Source organism: Amblyraja radiata, chromosome 11 (assembly GCF_010909765.2).
Source record: "Amblyraja radiata isolate CabotCenter1 chromosome 11, sAmbRad1.1.pri, whole genome shotgun sequence".
Lineage (NCBI taxonomy): Eukaryota > Metazoa > Chordata > Chondrichthyes > Rajiformes > Rajidae > Amblyraja > Amblyraja radiata.
In genome coordinates, this window is record NC_045966.1 from 17,366,963 (window position 1) to 17,388,532 (window position 21,570).

The 21,570-nt window shown below is 40.6% G+C and overlaps 1 long non-coding RNA gene across 1 annotated transcript; it reads right to left on the reverse strand.

Moving 5' to 3' along the window:
* Positions 1–3,611: 3,611 nt before the first annotated feature.
* LOC116978343 lies at positions 3,612–19,398 on the reverse strand. The gene is made up of 3 exons (XR_004413441.1): positions 19,280–19,398; positions 17,606–17,843; positions 3,612–4,164 (listed from the first exon to the last, which is right to left on the reverse strand). It is a non-coding gene; the product is annotated as an uncharacterized LOC116978343 (long non-coding RNA).
* Positions 19,399–21,570: the final 2,172 nt, after the last annotated feature.

Sequence of the window (21,570 nt, forward strand, 5' to 3'; positions counted from 1 at the left end):
AAAGAGTCTCATAGAACTCATATCCACAGAGAGGCAGGAGTGAGAGGGTCTCACAGAACTCCCCTCACACTATGTCAGAAGAAGGGTCCAGACCAAAAATGTCACCTATCCATGTTCTCTAGAAATGCTGCCTGACTACTCTACCATCGGCGATCTATTTTTCTCGTTCAACCCCAGTAATTAGGAGCAATGATGGTTTTATTGTAGAGTCTATCTTTCACCGCTGGATCCATTAAAATTGCAATTCATACAGCATAGAGATTGGACATATATCTAGATGGAAACATATTAATTTAAATTATTTGGAAAATGAATAAATGATTGTCCGTGGAGAAATGGAAACACCCAAGGAAAGCAAAACAATTAATAAACAGTAGCTTTCAGCTCCCTTAGAATAAAAACATGTAAATGTTGACCCTTCAAGCTTTGATTGCTGCAGAATATTCTACAACATGTCAGCACAAACACAATAGCCAAAGGGCTAGTTGCTGTGCTGTGTTGTGTGTCCAAACGGCCTTAACTTTGACCTGTGAGAAGAAAAATTGTGTTAAATTCGAGAAAGAGATACAAGTTCTCTATCATAGCACAGGGCAAGCATTAATGGCCAGGACCTTTTGCAGTAATTGGAACCTAGTTTATGCCACACCATTTGAATGCAATTACCAGACCACAGACCATGTGTAATTGAACACAACTTGCAATTTTTTTTTGCTGTGGGAGCGTGACTTAGAGATCATTCAGGTTCCCAAAACTAAACTCATCTTCCCAGACATGGGCTTTGGGAGATTAGAATTGCTTTTTTACAAAAAGATACTTAAAAAATAAGATGTTATTGATAGATGACCATAAGAATGATAAAAAGCATTTAAATTATGTAAAATGTAATTTGTATTACTTCAAATGCAATTAACATTTTGTCAGGCTGTTATTCATAGACTACAGCTCAGCGTTTAATACCATCATCCCCTCCAAGCTGGTTACCAAGCTCTCAGATCTGGGTCTCTGCGCATCCCTCTGCAATTGGATCCTCGACTTCCTCATCCACAGACCACAGTCTGTCCGTATCGGTGGAAATGTGTCATCGTCGATAACAATCAGTACGGGAGCACCTCAAGGCAGCATGCTCAGCCCCCTGCTGTACTTACTCTATACTCATGACTGAGTAGCCGGACACAGTGCGAACTCCATCATCAAACCCCCTGCAGTTTGCATACCGGGCAAATTGATCAGTGGATGGCACAGTCAACCTCGGCCTGCACTTCATCCTCCAGCATCTAGACCACCAGGGGGACCTATGCAAGGATTTTGTTTGTGGATTTTAGCTCTGCATTCAACACCATTGTGCCAGAGCTGCTACACTCCAAACTCTCCCAGTTGACTGTGCCTGAACTGCTCTGTCAGTGACAGACAGGAAGCAGCATGTGAGGCTGGGAAAGTGCATCTCCGACCCACTGACCCTCAGCATAAGAACACCGCAAGGCTGCATACTCTCCCCTCTCCTTTACTTTCTCTACACCAACGACTGCACCTCCACAAACTCCTCTGTCAAGCTTCTCAAGTTTGCAGGCGACACAACCCTGATTGGACTGATCCAGGATGGGGAGGAATCTGCCTAGACAGGAAGTGACACAGCTGGCATCCTGGTGCCATCGCAAATACCTGGAGCTCTTAAGACAGTAGAATCGATTGTAGACTTTAGGAGAGCTCCCCCTCCCCTCCCCATCACCAACACAACAGACACATCTGTTGGAACCATCATCTCCAGGGACCTTAAATGGAAGGCCATCATCGACTCCAGTCAAAAAGGCCCAACAGAGGATGTACTTCCTGCGGCAGGTGAGAACACACAATCTGCCACAGGCAATGATGGTCCAGTTTTATATAGAGTCTGTCCTCACCTTCTTCATCCTGGTCTGGTTTGGCTCTGGCACGACAAGCATGACATCCGGAGGCTGCAGCGCATCATTCGATCAGCCAAGAAGGTAGTTGGCTGCAACCTTCCCCCCATCAACGAACTGTACACTGCAAGGGCCAGGAAGTGAGCAGGTAAGATCTCCGACCCCTTTCACCCTGGCCACAAACTCTTGGAAGCACTTCCCTCCACAAAGCCGCCACATAAAAAGTTTTGTTTTTTTCCACGAGCAGTGGCTCTACTCAACAGCCAAAAGTCTATAGCCTCCTTTTGCTCTGGTATTTTATTTAATTCTTCACATGTTTAAATTAAGTTTTATTTTAAATTGTCTACTCTATATCATGTTGGTACTTGTGAGAAAAGCACCAAGGTAAATTATTTGTATGTATACGTACTTGGCTAATAACATTTATTCAATTCAATTCAACGTGCCAAACTCACTGCTATACAAAACAGAGTGGTGAAGAGAAAAAAAGAGAAAACATTGGTCAATGGTGCTGAAAATGTTCACTTTTCTTCTGCGGTTTGTTAACCTGTATATTTATTAAATACTGCAATGAAACCAAATTGCTGGAACATTCAGCAGCTCATGCTATATCTTTGGATAGGTCAATTTCACCTTGCTAGAGAGATGCTGACTGATCAGCGGAGTGATTTCAGCATTTTCTGATTTCATAAATCAAAGTCATCAAGTGTATTTGAACCCTCTGAAATGGAAAATTAAACCCTAAGGTCCTACTGATGGTAATCTAGGCGTAGAGTTTCTTAATTGTTGTGCAAGATCTAACAAAAAGAAACATTATTGAACATGTTGTTTTGCAAATTCCTCTTTTCACTCTGTATTCTACAAAAGACAAATAACAACTCAACTTCTCTCTGAAACCAATATTATGGGTTACTACCCATAGAAAGAATATAGAACAGTTTCGATATGGAATTTAGATTTTTGCCTGGACTTTTAAAAAAAATTCCCAACTCCAGGCTTTTCCTTCCTTCTCACTTCAAAATGTCACAGGATCAAACTCAAGATGCCTCTTAGGAGCTATTAGTACAGCTGGAAACCCCAGCAGTTTTAATCGTTCTTGAGCAAATCTACACTTCATGCACATCAAATATCTGAAGGGTCTCGATCCGAAACGTTACCCATTCCTTCTCTCCAGAGATGCTGTCTGTCCTGCTGAGTTACTCCAGCTTTGTGTCTATTGTTTGTGTAAATAAATCTAAGTACTTGATTTAGAGCCTAAAGAAAAGGATGTTAATATCTCTGTGCCGAGTAGATTGGTCTCTGTTTGCTCAACTTCCAAGCTGCATGTTCCAAAGATAGATGTGTTTTTTTAAGCAGGAGCCAAACCTACAATGCAGCTTTCACATAGTAGGAGAAATGTCGAGATGACATGGTGGAATTTAGAGGAAGATGGCAAATTTTAGACAACAAAGGGCCAGAAGGTTAGGTGATGATTGGGGGTGAGAGGAAATGAGGGGATACAATCTTTGTTCAGTGGTGTTGCGTCTGCATTTAAGTATCAGCTTCTTATGCACTTTGCTGTACCTTGGCTGCCATTGACGACTCCGTTATTGCACGTATTTGGCACTGTCAACCAAAGATTAATTATTTCCCCAATGTTTTGCATTGATTTTGCCCTCTGCAATATGCAGATATGGAGAGAGCTATGCTTAACTTGCAAAAGACGATGATTGAGTTGAAGCATAAATTCACTTTATTCAAAAATTTGTGATTGAACAGCTGTCTTTAATGTGGAATATTAGTTCCAATGATGAATAGTAAAACAGTACAATGTTATTCCTTACCTAGTAAATAGTTTCACAGGAAATCAATGCTAATCTTACATAAACAGAAATCAAAATGCAAATATTCAGTATCAAATTGAATTAATTGCAATTAATAACATTTAAAAACATCTGCATAAATTAAATTGCTCTTTAATTGGAGAGGCCATCAATGGACATTGCATCACACCAATAACTTGCCATTCAGTTACTTAATTAAGCTAATGTCATTATATAACCAAAAATAAATTTCAAACAGGCACCTTTTGGGATTAAAACAAAGTTATTATTCGAGCTTTGATTTGAAGGTCTAGAGGAGGGAGAATCTTGAAGTAGGGTTTTCAATGTAGTCGAGAAATTTTAGGTCAACATATCCCAAAGGCAACAACAGCAGAGGGCAGTCCAGCATGCCGTCAAACATGTATCCCCAGTATCATTCCTTCTGCGATCTTCTACAACGTAAACTGCAATGAGAAATAGTTTGGCATGTGAAAGTAGGCCAAAAGAATCTTATCACTTTCTTGCCCAATACAATGGATGTAGAATAATGTTCCTCTTGCAATAATAGACCAGAGACCAAATGCTGCAAAATGTGAGTTTAAAATAGTTTGTTTCAAATTATGCATAAAATTAAAGGAATGCAAGTCAAAAAGCCTTTGCAAGGAATAGAAATCATGGTATTAAACATATTTAAATTGAGAGAAAATGGTGATCAGGATGTAAAGTTCTATTTCTTTTCACAAGAATATCAGAATTAACCAATAAACATTGAACAGATTGGGACCCTCAAAAGAGAATTAAAGTTATGAAGATCAATAGAATACATCAATGTATGTAATTAGTAATAAATCCAGCAAAAAAATAGCATACATTATTCAGAATGTAATATAGTACAGAAGACATGAAATTAATTATATAAGGGAGAGAAAAAAACTGTTGAGATATGTAGTAAATTTTGTGGAAGGAAGTTTAGACCATGGAATACAGGGACAAATGAGCTGTTGTTACAAGTTCTATGTGACTCTCATGCTTATACTAATTTCTAGACTATCCCATGTTTCAATTCTCAATTTTGGTGATGAAATGTGAACCATCTCATTTGTTTTCCACATTTAAGAGCACAATTGAACAATATTGCAAAGGACCATTCCTAATCATTATTGAGTAAGACTCCCAAGGACGCAAAACCGAATTAATCGCACAATTTAAAGACAAAAATACATCTGATAAAAAATCCAACAGAAATGTCTCCATTGGAATGAAACAGGATCCAAGGGACATTTATTGTCATACACCAATTGGTGCAGTGAAATTTGAGTTGTCAAGCAGCACATTAATAAGATAAATACAACATTATAGAATTTAACATAAAACATCCCCCAAAGCGGAATCAACGTTTCCCACTGTGAGGGAAGGCAATAAAGTTCAGTCCTTTTCCTCATGTTCACCCGTGGTTGGGGCCTATTGAGGCTTCCGCAGTCGCCACAACAGCGGCCGATGTTTTAGCCCCCCTCGCCGGGAAGGTGAAACTCCGACATCAGAACGGAAGAACACTCTCAGCGGCTTGGAGTTTCCAAATTGGCCGCATCCTACCAGAGACCGTGGCTTCCGAAGTCTACAGGCCGAGCTGGATCGGAGCTCCAACACTGGCGATCCTTGGCGAAAGATCCAAGGGCTCCGTGATGTGAGAGTCAGCACCGCCCGTGGCTGGAAACGCTGCAGACCACAGCTCCACGGTGTTAAAGTCGGCAGGTCCTCCAGAGCTCTACACGGTGATCCCGGTAAGGCATCGCCCGCTCAGCGATGGAATTCAGTTCTGCACCACCGCTGAAGCTCTGGCCGGTCTCCGGCAGGAAAAGCCGCGCCAATCCAGATGGTAGGCCGCGAGGAGGGGGCGAAGATGTCGCTCGGAGAAAAGACGCATCCCGACCAGGTAGTGACTGAGAAAAAGAGTTTCCTCCTTCCCCCCCCCTCCCATAAAAAGACTAAAAGACCTCCAAAAACAAACTTTGACAGATTAAAAATAACAAAAAGGATGAAAGGACAGACATCTGCTGGCGAGGCTGCCACTCGATGGCGCCACCACTCGATTCATCTACAGTATGTACACCAGAAGACATGAGATTTCATGATCATGACAAATCTGTCAATTTCGAACCTTTCTGGAATTTTGCTTCCGTTTTTGTTAAATGAATAAAGATATAGACAGAAATCACTGAAAGAGTAGAGCACTTGATAGACACAAGAGTTTAGACATGAGATAGTGCATAAACAAGTCCCTTGGTCCATTGGATCCACGCCAATCCATTGTGCACCAGCACTATCCTATACACTTTTACCAAATTTTACCAAAGCCAATTAACTTACAAACCTATATATCTTTGGAGTGTGGGAGGAAACCAGAACACCCAGAGAAAACTCACGTGGTCACAGGGAGAATGTATAAACTTCATACAGACAGCACCCAGTCAGGATTTAACCCGGGCCTATGGCACATAAGGCAGCAACTCTACCGCTGTGCCCTGTGCCATTTCATAGCACAGGGCACAGCGGTAGAGTTGCTGCCTTGTGCCATAGACCCGGGTTAAATCCTGACTACGGGTGCTGTCCGTATGAACACAGTAGTATGTACACAGGCAAAAAAATCAGAATAGTTTAAGGTTTTGCATTGTGCCTTGGAACCATCGGGAGGCAGCAGCAATGGCTGCCTCGCCAATATTCTGTCTGTCCCATCCTTCTTTGTTGTTTGTATGTGTTAAATGCATGTTTTAGTTTTCTTTAACTTGTTTTATGTGGCGGGTGGGGAGTAGGGAGAAACTTTTTCTAATCTCTTACCTCAATGGAGATGCAATTTATTTCCATATCGTATCCCCGTCTGCACTGTGCCCTAACATCGAGGAGTTGGCGGACTTTGCTGGAGACCGACTTCGAGATCTCCACTGCGGGAGCCTGCGAACTTAACATCACGGAGCTTGCGATCCCAGTCGGGGATCGACTTGAGCTCCACCATGGGAGCCTGCGGACTTTATCATGGAGTCTTCAGGAGCTCCAAGCCGCAGGAGCTTTGACCGCCCCGATGTGGGGGCTTCGATCGCCCCGACTGCGGAAGGTTTGACTGCCCCGACCACGGGAGAATAAAGAGGAAGAAGATTAGACTTTATTGCCTTCCACCACAGTGAAGAAGGTGGGGTATTGCTGTGGTGGATGTTTATGTTAACATTTATGTAGTTGTGTCTTGTTTTTTTAGTATGGCTGTATGGTAATTCGAATTTTGCTGTACCTTAATTGGTATATGTGACAAACTGACCTTGAAAACTTGAACTTGATATCAGCTAGTGTCTAATCAGGGTGAGAATACCCTCCCATGTAAGTATATTGAAGAACAGGCACATTCACATACTGAGGACAGTCACTGACCCAAAAAATTAAAGATGTAGGAAGAAACTGCAGATGCTGGTTTAAACCGAAGATAGACACAAAAAGCTGGAATAATTCAGCGGGACAGGCAGCATCTCTGGAGAGAAGGAATGGGTGACGTTTCAGGTTGAGCCCCTTCTTCAACATTAGGTAGTTTTTCTTTCCACTGATGCTGCTCGACTGGCTGAGTTCTTCCAGCATTTGTGCTTTGGTTTTACATTCTGATAATTTGACTATTATTTACTGGTCATAAGCAAGGATCAACTATTTATCTTATAGGTGTATATGGAATCTTACTTGTTATAATTTGGATTCCACGATGACATTCGCAGACTCATTGTTTGGACCATTGTAAACAATATGATTTCCTGTAAAGTTGCATCCGGTAAGTTGCTAATCACAATATTACTGCAAACCTGGATCACTCCTTTACCTTTACAACTGTCCCTATCCACCTAATCTTCAAATTTTCTCTTTCCTATATTTTTATTTTAGATGAGATGTGCTGAAATGGCAAATTAATAACCAGATGTTTCTTCAAACTTAATAAGGATGGAGAGTTCCAGAAAAAGTGGACTCCCAAACCATTTCCTTCATATTTACACATCATGCTTGTGCAACATGTTGCAATGTGAATGCAATTCCTGTAAAACATTTATAATGAAATCTTTACACACAGAATAATTGCACTCCTATCAGCTGAGATATCGCAGTGGCTCAGTTTCACTTCTCCATCGTCAGTTTATACTACAGGTACCATGAATTTCTCATGCTCCAGCCTTCAGCTTCTCACAATCATTAACTCATGGCAATATAAATGTAAGTGCATACAACATGTAGAATGTGTGACTTTGAATATTAAGGAACAAAATACCTCTGAAACCATGAACTGATTGTTTCGCAAGCTTACTTCATGCATGTTGGTTTTAATTCAGCAATGCAATAGAATATTAACTTTAAGAATAATATTTCCACATGTACACACTCATCCAGACTTTAGTGTATGGACAAAGTCAAAATATGCAGATGGTAAAATAAAAGTGGTAAATTGTAAAGAAGTTGATTTGTGGAAAAGTGGAAAATGTAATAACATTTTACAAGGAATCAGAGGACATATTCCTGTAACAGTAAGCCTTCACTATGAAGTTCAGATATACACATTTTTAAAGATTCTATTACCCACATTTTATATTGACTGGCAAGACCACATTCCCCATCTTTGTAGCTGCCAAAATCAAATATTTCACAGAGAGTTGAACTGCCGAGTACGAACACAATCTCATTGTACCAAATGGCTTCCTTCAAAGTGTTACGAAAGGAGATCCTCTCAACCTTTCCCCACCCCTCCTGTGTGGTTGTGCCACTCATGCTGGTATGGTCTTCTTGACCTAGCTACTCTACCCATCCATTCTTCCATCAGTCGTCAGAACCAAAAGTAAAGTAACTTAGATTGTCTGAAATACTTCTGTTGTACTCATTTTTGTGTATCTAGCAATCATCCAGCCCCTTGTGCTTGCACTCTGAGCTGCAAGGTTGAGCAATACCTTCTGCAAAGTGTTATCCACAAAACGGTCAGCCTAGGAGACAGCAATGACACCAACTTCTACACGAGCTACAAAACTCAGAATAAGCCACTCTAGTTAACAACCCTTATGTAGCTCTGGCTGCCCTGGTCATGGCCTTGCCATTTAGCATAGTTACATTCCAAGCCTTGCCATACTATTTATTCAATCAATCAACTCAATAAAAAAAACAAAATCCCCTCTTCCTTAAACTGGGCCTCTCTCACTGAGATCCCTCCTCCAATAAAAAGGACACCACTTAGAGGGCCCTAGTTATTAGTGGGGATTGTCATTAGAAGAGATGTGGATGTAAGTGTGGGAGCGAAACCACATTTTATTATGTTTCTTTGTACTCATCAGATGCAAGGCATAAGTGGGATCAGTTCATAAAACCACTGAATCCTGCTCAACAAGTCATCATGAAGACCAATCCTTACCCAGTTCATTCCCACCTCCATCTCAATTCTCTTAAAGAAAAAAATCAATCTCATCTGAGCTGACACAAGTCAAAGGGTGAAAATTCTCACCTTAGTGCTTCGCCCAAGGAGGATAAACCACACTATACAATTCTTTGCCTCGTATGACAATTACAGTTATTTGAATACATGGGGCATTCATTGGAAGATAAATGAATTAATAGAACATAGAGACAGATGGATTCCTGTGAACACCACTACAGAGATATGGTTACAGAGTGACCTTGGTTGGGGAAATTAATATTTAACTTTAAAAAAATGGGCAGAATGGAAAAGGGAGATGAGTACCCCTGATATGGATAGCATAAAGACAATAGAGAGAAATGATCACAGTGTGAAAACTCAAGTAGAAGAATGCTGGAAAGAGTGCAGAGAAATTTACAAGGATGTTACCAAGACTTGAGAGGCTGTTATAGGGAAGGCAGAAGGCTAGGACTATATTCCTTGGAATGCCAGAGGATGAGGAATCTTATAGAGGTGTATAAGATGAGGGGAATAGATATGGTGAATGCACGGTCAGAGCTCAGAATAGGATAATCAAGAACCAAAGGACAAAGTTTAAGTTTAGAGGAGAATAATGTTACAGGGACCTGAAAGGCAACTTTTTCCACACAGAGGTTGATGGGTATGTGGAACGAGTGCCATGGGTGGTAGTTGAGGCAAGTATTATAACACAATTTTAAAGATATTTGGACAGGTACATGGATAAGAAAGGATTAGAGATATGTGCTAAACGTAGGCAGGTGAGACTGCCTGTAAATGGAGCATCTTAGTCGGCATTTGGCAAGTAGCTTCGAAGGTCCCGTTTACATGCTGTATGACTATGAATCAGCTTGCAGGAAATAGCAAGGAATATGATACCAATAGGAATTATCTATATGTTTTCAAACAGTCATGATAATGTAGGGCAGAGCATCAAGCAGAAAATTACAAAGCACATGTAACAAGGAAATACAGTAAATGTGGGGGATTTTAAGCTGCATATTGACTGACAAATCACAACAGCAGTAAGGTGGAAACAATGAATCATGGAGTGCCTAAGATATTGCTTTCCAGGGTGATATTTTTGGAACCAAGGAAGGAATTGATAATCGAGAATAGGTTAATAATAATCTAGTAGCCTTTGGAGCTGTTAAGGAAGCGTCGTTATAATAAAATGAATTATGGTATGAGGCACAAGTCAGTTATGGTAGATTGTGAAACTATTAAAAAGAATGTCACAAAATAATTTGTCCAGAGTCTTTAAATGTCAATGGCATTTACAGAAACAGAACAATTACATTTTTACTTTCAACAGCATAATAGTTCTTTAAACACAGTACCCAATAGATAGCATAATAAACACGGTTTTCAGGCTCTTATCCCTTCATCCCGATGGTAGGAGTGAAAGGAGAGTGTGGCCAAGGTATTGTGGGTCCTTAATAATGCTGACTGCCTTTCTGAAGAAGTGCCTCCTATAGATTCCTTGCATGGTGGAGAGGTTATGGACATGATGGACAGGACAGTGCCCACTGTAATCTCCATTGTTCATGGGCTTTCAGGTGCTGAATCAAGTTGTGATGCAACCAGTCAATATGTTCTCTGCCGTGCACCTGTAGAATTTCAAGAGAGTATTCATTGACATACCAAATCTCCTCAATTTTCTAAGAAAGTAGAGGAATTGATGGTTATCTGTTTGATTGCATTAATGTACTGGGTCCAAGACAGTTCTTCAGAGATATCTTTGCCAGAAACTTGAAGTTGTTAACTCTCGCCACCACGGATCTATTGATGAAGACAGGTTTGTGAATCCCTGGCCTTCCACATCTCAAGTCAACATTCAGCTCCTTGGTCTTCCTGATGTTGAGAGCAAGGTTGTTGCTCTGGAACCATTCAATCAGACGATTTATCTCCCTCCTATAGTTCGACTCATTATTACCTGTAATTCGTCCAACAATGATGGTGTCGTCGGTGAATTTAAAGATGGGTTGGAACTGTGACCTGCTACAGTCATGGATATAGAGCGAGTCGAGCAGGGGACTGAGCACACAACTCCTGGGCTAATGGTTATATTAGCACAGGAGCTAATATAACCATTAGCTAATGATTGCAGGGTGGCACAGCAGTAGAGGTGCTGTTTTGCAGCACCAGAGACCTGGGTTCGATCCTGACTACAGATGCTTGCCTGTACGGAGTTTGCAATGTTCTTTCCATGACATGCGTGGGTCTCCAGGAACTCCGGTTTCCTCCCACATTCCAAAGACGTACAGGTTTGTAGGTTAATTGGTTTGGTATAATAGTAAATTGTCCCCAGTGTGTGTAGGAAAGTGTAATGTGCTAGGATCGCTGGTCGGCGCGGGCTAGGTGGGCCGAAGGGCCTGTTTCTGCTCTGTATCTCTAAACTAAGCTAAACTAAACTGATTGTATCCTGTTGTTAAGGAAGCAGAGGATCCAATTGCAAAAGGGTGCGCAGAGAGACAGTTCCCAGAAGTTGGTAACAAGTTGGAGGGGATGATGGTGTTGAACACCGAGCTGCAAGCAATGAACAACAGGCTGATGTATTTGTTTTTTTACACACATATATATATATATCTCTCCCAAAAACTCATGGACAGGAGAAAACTATTTAGGAAATAAGGAATTGGCAGAGAAATGTTTTGTGTCTTTCTTAGACTTTAGGGATACAGCATGGAAACAGGTCCTTCGGGCCACTGAGTCCGCGCCGACCAGTGATCACCACGTACTAGCAATATTCTACACACTAGGGACAATTTATAATTGGCCAAGCCAATTAACCTACAAACCAGTATGTCTTTGGAGTGTGGGAGGAAACCAGAGCACCTGGAGAAAACTCACACGATCACAGGGATAACGTACAAACTTTGTACAGGCAGCGCCCCTAATCAAGATTGAACGCAGGTCTCTGGCGCTGTAAGGCTGTAGCTCTATCGCTGTGCTGTTGTGCCGCCCAATGACGACTTCTTCATGAAGTCAATACAGAAAACCTCTCTGAAATACCAGGGAACAATAAATCTAGAGTGAAGGAGGTGGTGAAATTAGTTAGCATTGGGGAGAAAAAGTGCTGTAGAAATTAATGGGACTCTGAAAAGTGATAAAGTCCAAAGATTCGAAAACGAGGTGGCTATAGAAGCATATCTTCCAAATATTTATGCTCCATCTAAATGTAACTCCAGCGCATGTGGAGGAAAGAAATACAGGCAAGTGCAGATCTATTAGCATGGCATTAGTAGTATGGAAAATGCTGGAATTATGCTATTATGATTCTTTAATAGGGTGGCAAGGAAAGAAAATTATTAAAGGACTAAGCAGAGGAAGCAAGAATTTATAAAATGTAAATGGTGTTTGACAAAACTATGCAAGTGTTTTTGAACTTGTAACTAGCTGAATAGATAAGATACAAGTGGATGTGATTATAGGATCAATACAGTACAAACCTTAAGTCTGCTTTGATTCTTACCAGTCTATAATATTCCCATTTAACAGCATTTGGATTGTACTCTTGGTATATTTGAATTTTCAGAAGGTTACGTTAAATAAAAGAGTTATTCAACAAAATTAGAACATGTGATTGGCATGTAATATACTGACAGATAATGAGAATTGTTTAACAGACAGAAACAAAGCAAATAGAAATAAACATGTTATTTTCAGTTTGTGAGGTTATGACAATAATTGATACTGGGACAATAGTTCATAATGTCCAATGATTTCGATGAGAAAAGCAAGTGTAATTCATCCACATTTGATGATGATACCTAGCTGGTGTCTGTGTTGGCTGGATGTGGAGGATTGAAACAGGAAGAAAAGGAGCAAGGGCATGAGAGATGGAATATAAAATGTGGAAGCTGACCAAATTTTTCACCCATTAATTTTGGTTGAGAAGATTACCTTCTTAAAAAGATTGAAAAGTGCTAGCAGACAAAAATGCCGGAGAAACTCAGCGGGTGCGGCAGCATCTATGGAACGAAGAAAATAGGCAACGTTTTGGGCCAAAACCCTTCTTCAGACTGATGCAGGGTGGGGGGGCGGGAAGAAGAAAGGAAGACGAGGAGCCAGAGGGTAGAGGGAGAGCTGAGAAGGGGAGGAAACAGCAAGGGCTACCGGAAATTGGAGAAGCCAAAGTTCAAGCCACTGGGGTGCAGACTGCCCAAGCGGAATATAAGGTGCTGCTCCTTCAATTTGCGGTGGTGCTCACTCTGGCCATGGAGGAGGCCCAGGACAGAAAGGTCGGATTTGGAATGGGAGCGGGAGTTGAACTGCTGAGCCACAGGGAGATCAGGTTGGTTAATGCGGACCGAGCTGAGGTGTTCTGCGAAATGATCGCCAAGCCTACGCTTGGTCTCACCAATGTAGATCAGCCGACATCTAGAGCAGCAGATGCAATAGATGAGGTTGGAGGAGGTGCAGGTGAACCTCTGTCACACCTGGAACGACTGCTTGGGTCCTTGAATGGAGTTGAGGAGGGGGGGGGGGGGGGGGGTTAAAGCGACACGTGTAGCATCTCCTGCGGTTGCAAGGGAAAGTGCCCAGGGGGGGGGTGGGAAGGGAAGAATTGACCAGGGAGTTACGGAGGGAGCGGTCTTTGCGGAAAGCAGACGGGGAGAGATGGGAAGATGTGGCGAGTGGTGGGGTCATGTTGGAGGTAGCGAAAATGACGGAGGACTATTTGTTGTATGTGACGGATAGTGGGGTGGAAGGTGAGTACTAGTGGGACTCTGTCCTTGTTCCGAGTGGGGGGGAATGGGGAGAGAGAGCAGTGTTGTGGGGTATTGAAGAGACCCTGGTGAGAGCCTCATCTATGGTAGGGGAGGGGTACCCCCGTTCCCTGAAGAATGAGGACATTTCCAATACCCTGGTGTGGAACACCAGGGCATCCTGGGAGCAGATGCGGCATAGACGGAATTGGCAGTGGGGGGGGGATGGAATCCTTACAGGAAGCAGGGTGGGAAGAAGTGTAGTCTAGATAGCCATGGGAGTCAGTGGGTTTATAGTGGATGTCGGTCAAAAGTCTATCACCTGCGATGGAGATAGTGAGGTCAAGAAATGGTAGGGAAGTGTCGGAAATGGTCCAGGTGTAATTGAGTGCCGGCTGGAAGTTAGTGGCGAAGTTGATGAAGTTAGTGAGTTGTGTGTGGGTGCAGGAAGTAGCACCAATGCAATCATCGATGTAGCGGAGGTAGAGGTCAGGGATGGTACATCTCGAACAAGGATTGTTCGATGTACCCTACAAAGAGCCAGGCTGGGGCCCATGCGAGTGCCCATTGCTACGCCTTGTGTTTGGAGGAAATGGGAGGAGTCAAAAGAAAAGTGCTGATGTTCAAAGAAACCTTGTTGCCTTTTGACACTTCCCAAAGTCCATGAGTAGGTACAGAGGCATCAGGAAGATTGATTTTGTAAAAAAGGGTTGTCCTATGAGGAAAGATTAAGCAAACTGTATCAATACTCGAGTAGAGAAGAAGAGGCACACTCACTGAAATATTCAAATTCGTATGGTGCTTGAGTGGATAGACGCAGGAAAGATGTTTCCCTTCCCAGGAGGGTCGAAAACCAGAAGTCACCTTCTCAAAATACAGGGCTTTGGCTATTATGGAGGCTTGGTTGCTATGCATATTCAAACAGGAGCAACTTGACAATTAAGGGAAATAATGTTGATGTTGGAGACTGGTGCCGAAGTAGTTAGATCATGAACTTGTTGAGTGGCACAGTAAGTATGAAGGGTTGAATGGCCTACTCCTTTCCTTTTTCTAATTTTCTTAACAGCAAATTTCAAATATTAAAAAAGCCTACTGCTTTCACTGTTCACCTTTCCTATCTTTACTCAAGAGCTTTGCAAAAATTGTGCTAGTCCTTATCTTTTGAGCTATGTTTCTGGGGTGGGAGATTGCAACCTTCACGTGGTCCACCGTTTCGACAAATGCAATCAACCCGGCGTGCACAATCAAATAGAACAAGTTGTCCGACAACTTTAGGCTGTGCACGCCATACGCAAGAAGAAGAAGAGCTATGTTTCTGTTATCAACCACTCATAAACTGCATCGTCCAGCTACCATTTGTGACTTCAACACATCACTCTTTTCATTGCATTTATTTTACACAAACACATTCTAAATGTGGCATTTTCATTCTGATTCTCAATCTTTTCATTGCATTTATTTTACACAAACACATTCTAAATGTGGTATTTTCATTCTGATTCTCAATCTGCTACAATGCCAAAACCATAAATTGTTTTCTACTGCACATCCCGTGTGAAATTAAACATTCTCTAAATAATCCCAATGAAGACACGTGTCAGCTCTTGAATACCAGACCATTTTGAAAAGGTCCATCATGCCCCAAGAATTTTATGTACACAATAATTTACCTTATCTTCCCATTTCTACCCTCACTTCGGCATTTTACATTGTAATCCTAAGATTACAATAATGTCTCTGCTTTTTACTTCATCCCTACCTCCTGAAAGTCTGATCGTAGGACCTCAACTCCTGACTTTATTGTAAGAAAGGTTGTCTCCCACCTCAAATATAGAATCACCTAGGACTACCTCTGCCATCCAGCTCTTTGTAGTCATTTGTCCCATGGTGCCATATTCTAGGACTGCACATCTTCAAAACATTGAACACATAAACTGGTACTCAACATGCGAGTGTAAGAGGGTGACACACCCTCAAATTTCCCCCCCTTTGGGGTAGCTGCTCACTTACTATCGTGAACTCACTTTTCATTCATGTTTGACATGGACTTGTTTTCCATCATGAGGGATTTATTCAGATATCTGTTAATTATTTTACAAATATATATTTGTAATGCATTTTTAAGCCTGATTCTCAGACACAAGGGAATCAATCATGCTTGCCTGCCTAATTTAAAAATAAATCTGTAACAATAACACTGTTAAATGCCTTCTCTGTTAAGCTCAGGCACAAAATACAGCTTCTTTAGTAACATTATTTAAGGACTCCAGTTCACCATGAATTAAATTATATTCTGCAAAATAAAAACAAGGATGGAGGTTGGGAAAAGAAAACTGGATAAACCACATTTTCACAGGAGCTTAAAATGTTTGCAAAAAAAATCTAGATTATGTTCATTAGGCTGTAGTATTTATAGAGAAAATATCACAGAAACAACAGCAGCAGCCTCAAAAATAACTATCAACAAACACGCAAGTTGGCTGACTATCCAATCATAAGATGTTGGCACATTGTGGGTTTGAGTCCTACCCCATTCATTTGCTCAAATATCTAGACCAAAAAATCCACAGGGCATCATTTCAAAAAAAGCTGAACGGCATCATTTCAAAGAACGCTGGAGTGTTCTGATTGATATTTATTCCTCCAATCTGAATAAAATATACTATATGACCATTTTATTTGCTGTTTATAGGAACTTGCAAACTAACTGTCAAGCTTTCCACAATATTATAGCTAATGGAGTAGTTTTTTTGCAAAGCATAATGAGGATCCAAATCTCCAAAGAAAAACACCATGTAAGACTGTAAAGTCTATTTATTGCAATCACATTATTAACTTACAGCCTCAAAAATCTGTCAGTGGCAACATGCAATACACATTTGCTACATTGGTTTATGAACAGTTAAATATTTCACAACAGCCAATTTCACAATTATGCTGTATCGAGATTATTTTCATGGGTCAGTTCCAGGCAGTATTACCTGCATTATCTTTTCTTTCGTAAAAAGAATGGGTCAATTTTAGATCCATGCTCTCTTCAAACTTATGGTTATAAGACCACTCTAGACCATTTCTAGCCTTCCTGCTTTCCTATTCAGTTAAAGGGGACAATCAGGGATGGACATTAATGTCAGCCGATACAACAACATCCAAAAATCTAATAAATAAAAACCTGTCTTCCCACAACCCTTACCCAAATTCTCCATGATGCAAGATTTGTTTGACAATAGTTCTGTGCAGTAACTTGGGGTGATTTATGGCATTAATAGAACTAGATAAAATGCAAGTCATTGTTGTACTTTCATTTGGAAAATCACGTGACAATTGTGATCTTGTGTAAGTGATTAAAAAAAGACAGAATTAGTAATTGGTTGAGGGCTAAAAATGTACAATTCAAACAGAATCCTGTTTCAGAACATTTAATTCAAAGTAACCGTTTTCACAAAAGCAAGTTAAACCAGCAATTCAAATGAAAATTGTCAAAAAACTATTATTAATAATCAAACCAGATATCTTGCCATTTAGCTTTATATATTGAAGGTATTGCAAAACTAAACATTTCTGAGACTCATAATAATTAGATTTATATCTGCTTAAAATAAAAAGGAATTTAAACAGCATTTTAAGCACCATCCACAATCTACATATACTTTTCCACAAAATAAACTTTGACATTTGGTTTGACATAGGAAGTTTAATCTCAAATAATCACTTTTGAATGATTGATTTATCCAAAACAACATTCATCAATCATACCTGTATTTTTTGGGACATCTGTATAAACCATTCCTGGTTGAGGTGGTGCATTCTGCCAGCCATACTGTGGATATCCTTGATATGCAGGCTGTGCTCCTGGAGGTGGTGGATAGCTAGGGTAAGCAACATTAGCACCGGGATCATATTGTTGTGGATAAGCTGGATATGGACCTGCTGGGCCTGGCCCAGGGTAAGGTGGTGGGTGTTCAGTCATGTAGGATACTAAATTGAAGTACTTCTGTGGGATGAAATCAAACAAATTATTCAACAATTTTGTAAAGATCAATTTTCACGTGATTAGCTTGTGGCAACAATTATAGTTAATAAATTAAATATTGAGATTTTAACCTACTTTAGGAATCCGGGTGTCAAAACTCTGATGGAAGGGTGAGAAGTTCACCTTAAATCTGTTGTTGCCACTAATTCTTCCTGACCTTCAAAATCTTTACAGTATGTTGTGTTCTTGATTAATATTTCCTGCACCTGCCCTCAGAAATGCATTGGCTAATTCTCTCATTGTTTTCCATTTAGGTCTTGCCTTGTTTAGGGCTACTAACAGGTATCCAGGTTCACATTACGGCACCGTCTTACATACTCCTTACTAGAGGCCTTCGACAAATATGGGAGTGTCTGATAACACTGGCGCAAAAAAGTAAGACTGCTAAATCAATTGAAGTAACGATAAGAAAGGATTTATTATTAACAAAGTGAGTTGATAAGCAATTGAACCATTTTATTTAGTGGGGTGGGGGGTGGGGGTAAGGTAAAGGAGGGACAGAGAGAGGAAGTAGTACGCATGCAAGGATCACCAAGATATAAAATAAATTCTACAAATATGTAAGATAAAGCAGTTAATTTATGGGACTATTGAGGTACTTAGAAGTGTAACTATTACATTAGTTCAAAGTCAGAAAACAATTTCTACAAGGGCAGTACAGAGGTGATGAAACTCTGGAAATTGTTTAAAGCATTTGAGATGGAAAACCAATAAAAGTTTTATCTAAATGTTCTTAATTGATTCTAAAGACTATATATATATATTAAATAAACAACTCGGTCGTGTAATGGATGCCAATCTTATGAATCTCACACTGAGAAAGGCTAAAGAGACAATGAGCTTTAATGATAGAATATTATTTTTTCCTCTCCTATTCCTCCACCCCATCCATAAAACGCGATTACTAAAAACAGTTAGGTTGAATATAGTATATATTTTCGGACGATGTAGGCCACATACGGATCTTGCACTACTGTCAAACAGTTTAAAAAAAAACATTCTTCAAGTCACTGATCGTTGCAAAAAAATATAATTCACAACCGCAATGTCTCAGAAAACAAGACAAGTACATTTACGTCATCGTGGGAATGAACAAACAAACTGAAAGGATAATCAATAAGATAAAAATCAATAGGTTAATCAAACGCGTACAGAATGCAAGTTACCGAGTTACTGGCTAGCAATTGAGCCGAAAAATCATAAACAAGGGGGGAAAGGTTGTTTTAAGCATCCCAAATACATATGGAACGAATAAATTACATTCTCCTGTAGAAACAGCTTGCATTTTCCAAATGAAAATGCAATTACTGTTGAAACATCAACCACCGAGTTTTTTTTTAGGATTATAGTAATAATCCCCTTCCCCCCCCGACACTGTCAACCCAGCCTGGCCTCACCTGCGTGCTTTGTCTCCTCTCCACCTGCACTCCGCTGCTCGCTCACCCAGTCACTGCTGCCCGCTGACGTAATGCGGCAAGCCTGAACCACGTGACAAATCCCCCCCGCCCTCCCCCGCTGCCGGGCGGAGCGCGCATCCGCGGCTGTGTGAGAAGTTCGGGGAGGGAGGGCGAGGGAGGAGGCGGCGGGGGCGGGTGGTCGTTGATCTCGCGACTGACGCAGCTGCTATTTAAAAACGAGGCCGTTAACGCCCCCGGGAAACGTCCGCGCGTCCAAACCAAAGATTGCTGCTCCTCTTCCAGTATCTTTGGTCCAAACCGTTGGAGCCGCTCGAGCGGCGGACGAGGAAGGGGGAAAAAAAGCCGCCTCCCTCTCCTCTGTCTGAGGAAGGATCTCGACTCGAAACGTCACCCATTCCTTCTCTCCGAAGATGCTGAGTAACTCCTGCATTTTTGTGTCTACGCTGTTCCTTCCCACACAAGAAAAAGCCGTGACGGAGAAGTCAACCTCTGATAAAGGATTGCACAATGTTGACTCTCCCAAATTGTTTGTACGGTACTTGGGACATCTCTGCAGTTAAAAGTGCAGATGGAAAACGTTGCAAATCCTCCCCACGCGCACAAATAGACATTTATTTCGAAGGGGCTCCCCTTAATCGACATTCATGCTGAGAGTCAGAAGGAGCGCTGTGCTATTTCCTAAGCTGCTAACACTGGCAGCAGGTGCCTGTTTTTTCTCTCAAAAGCTGCAGTGCAGAATAAGTTATTTAAATCCGGCATAGGTGCTACATTCTTGCTGATGATGACTCAGAAGTAAGGGGTTTCCAGAGGAAACACTGCCTCAACTAGCAATTACTAGTTATCATATTTACACTTCCTTGTGAAGTGTTGTAAGTATGGTTTCTGGTAAAACATGCATCACACTATGAGCAAAGGTTATTGCTTAACATCAGAAAATTCCCCCAAATGGCGTAAATCAAATAAAAGGTATAATTCATATTTACTTAATTTATTGTTGGTACTGAAGCAGTGAAAGCTCAGAAGTAATCTAACAATTTAATTCAATAACAATATTCCATAAGTAGATTCCTATAAGTATTAATACATGTTCCTAAAAATCAAGTTTGGTCCAACTCATCCATGCTGACCAGGATGCTCTTTTAAATCATTCCCATTTGGTCACTATTGACTATATCCCTCTAAATCTGAGATGCATTCACATATTTTACCAGACAAATGAAACGTTCCAATTCCTTTCTGTCATTACAGACGAGTTCTGTATGTTAGTCAGATTGCTCCAGCACATGACCTTTAAGGAAAATTGACCCAGACTAGTATTGTAGCAGCAATCTGCAGTACTCCTGCCCAAATTTCCATCAATTCCAACCCCCCTGGAAATATGCCACATACCGAAGCGATTGTGCCTGTATTGTTGAAAATTGAGGAAATTGTAATAAATTAAACATTATTTTTGAATGGCCTTTCGCTTCAGCAATTTTACCAGAGATTTGAGAATTGTAAATAGTACTTTCTTATTTATTCAAGGAGTGTTCATTAATGTCTAGCCACAAACCGGCCATCTTAACAACAACAATGAAAAATCAAGGAATTTTGTAAATTAGTTATAATAATATCAGCACTTCAATTGATTAAAAAGAGTAAGCATATAAAATTGTCAAAGTCAAAATGAATAAAATAGTTAGTTGCCTCTCATACACAAGCCACATTATAGTCAATTAATGATTTGAAATATATATATTTTTGCATACACTTTAAAATATGTAAGTGATGTTAGTGTTGACTTTTACTGGGAAGGCCGTTGAAAATGTTGAGTTGCTCAGGCCTGCACATAAATGCTTGTAATGTACAGGAAAGCCCTAGGCTATTATTTTGGATCAGCACATTTTTTGAAGAATCAATGTGTGTAATACTGCCATTACTCATGACATTTAATACCTCATTTCCATATGATGTGATATATGTCATGACCTAAATTATTGTTAAACATATCAAGAGATACAAATACAATAATTAAGTTGCTTAGATTGTAACGTGGGGTGTCTCTGTAATTTAAGCAAATACTTCAAGATCTATGATTGCTACAATCCTGTACAATTCATGCCTTAGGCACATTTTGTTAATGACCAATTTTGTATTTCTGTGAAAACTCTTGTAATGTGCCTTTCACGCAGGGGGTACTTTAACGTAAACTTCATTCTTTGTTTTCCCACAGTATTTATTATTTTTCCATGACCTTTCTCAATAAACTACAAAATAATTGCCTTGCTGAA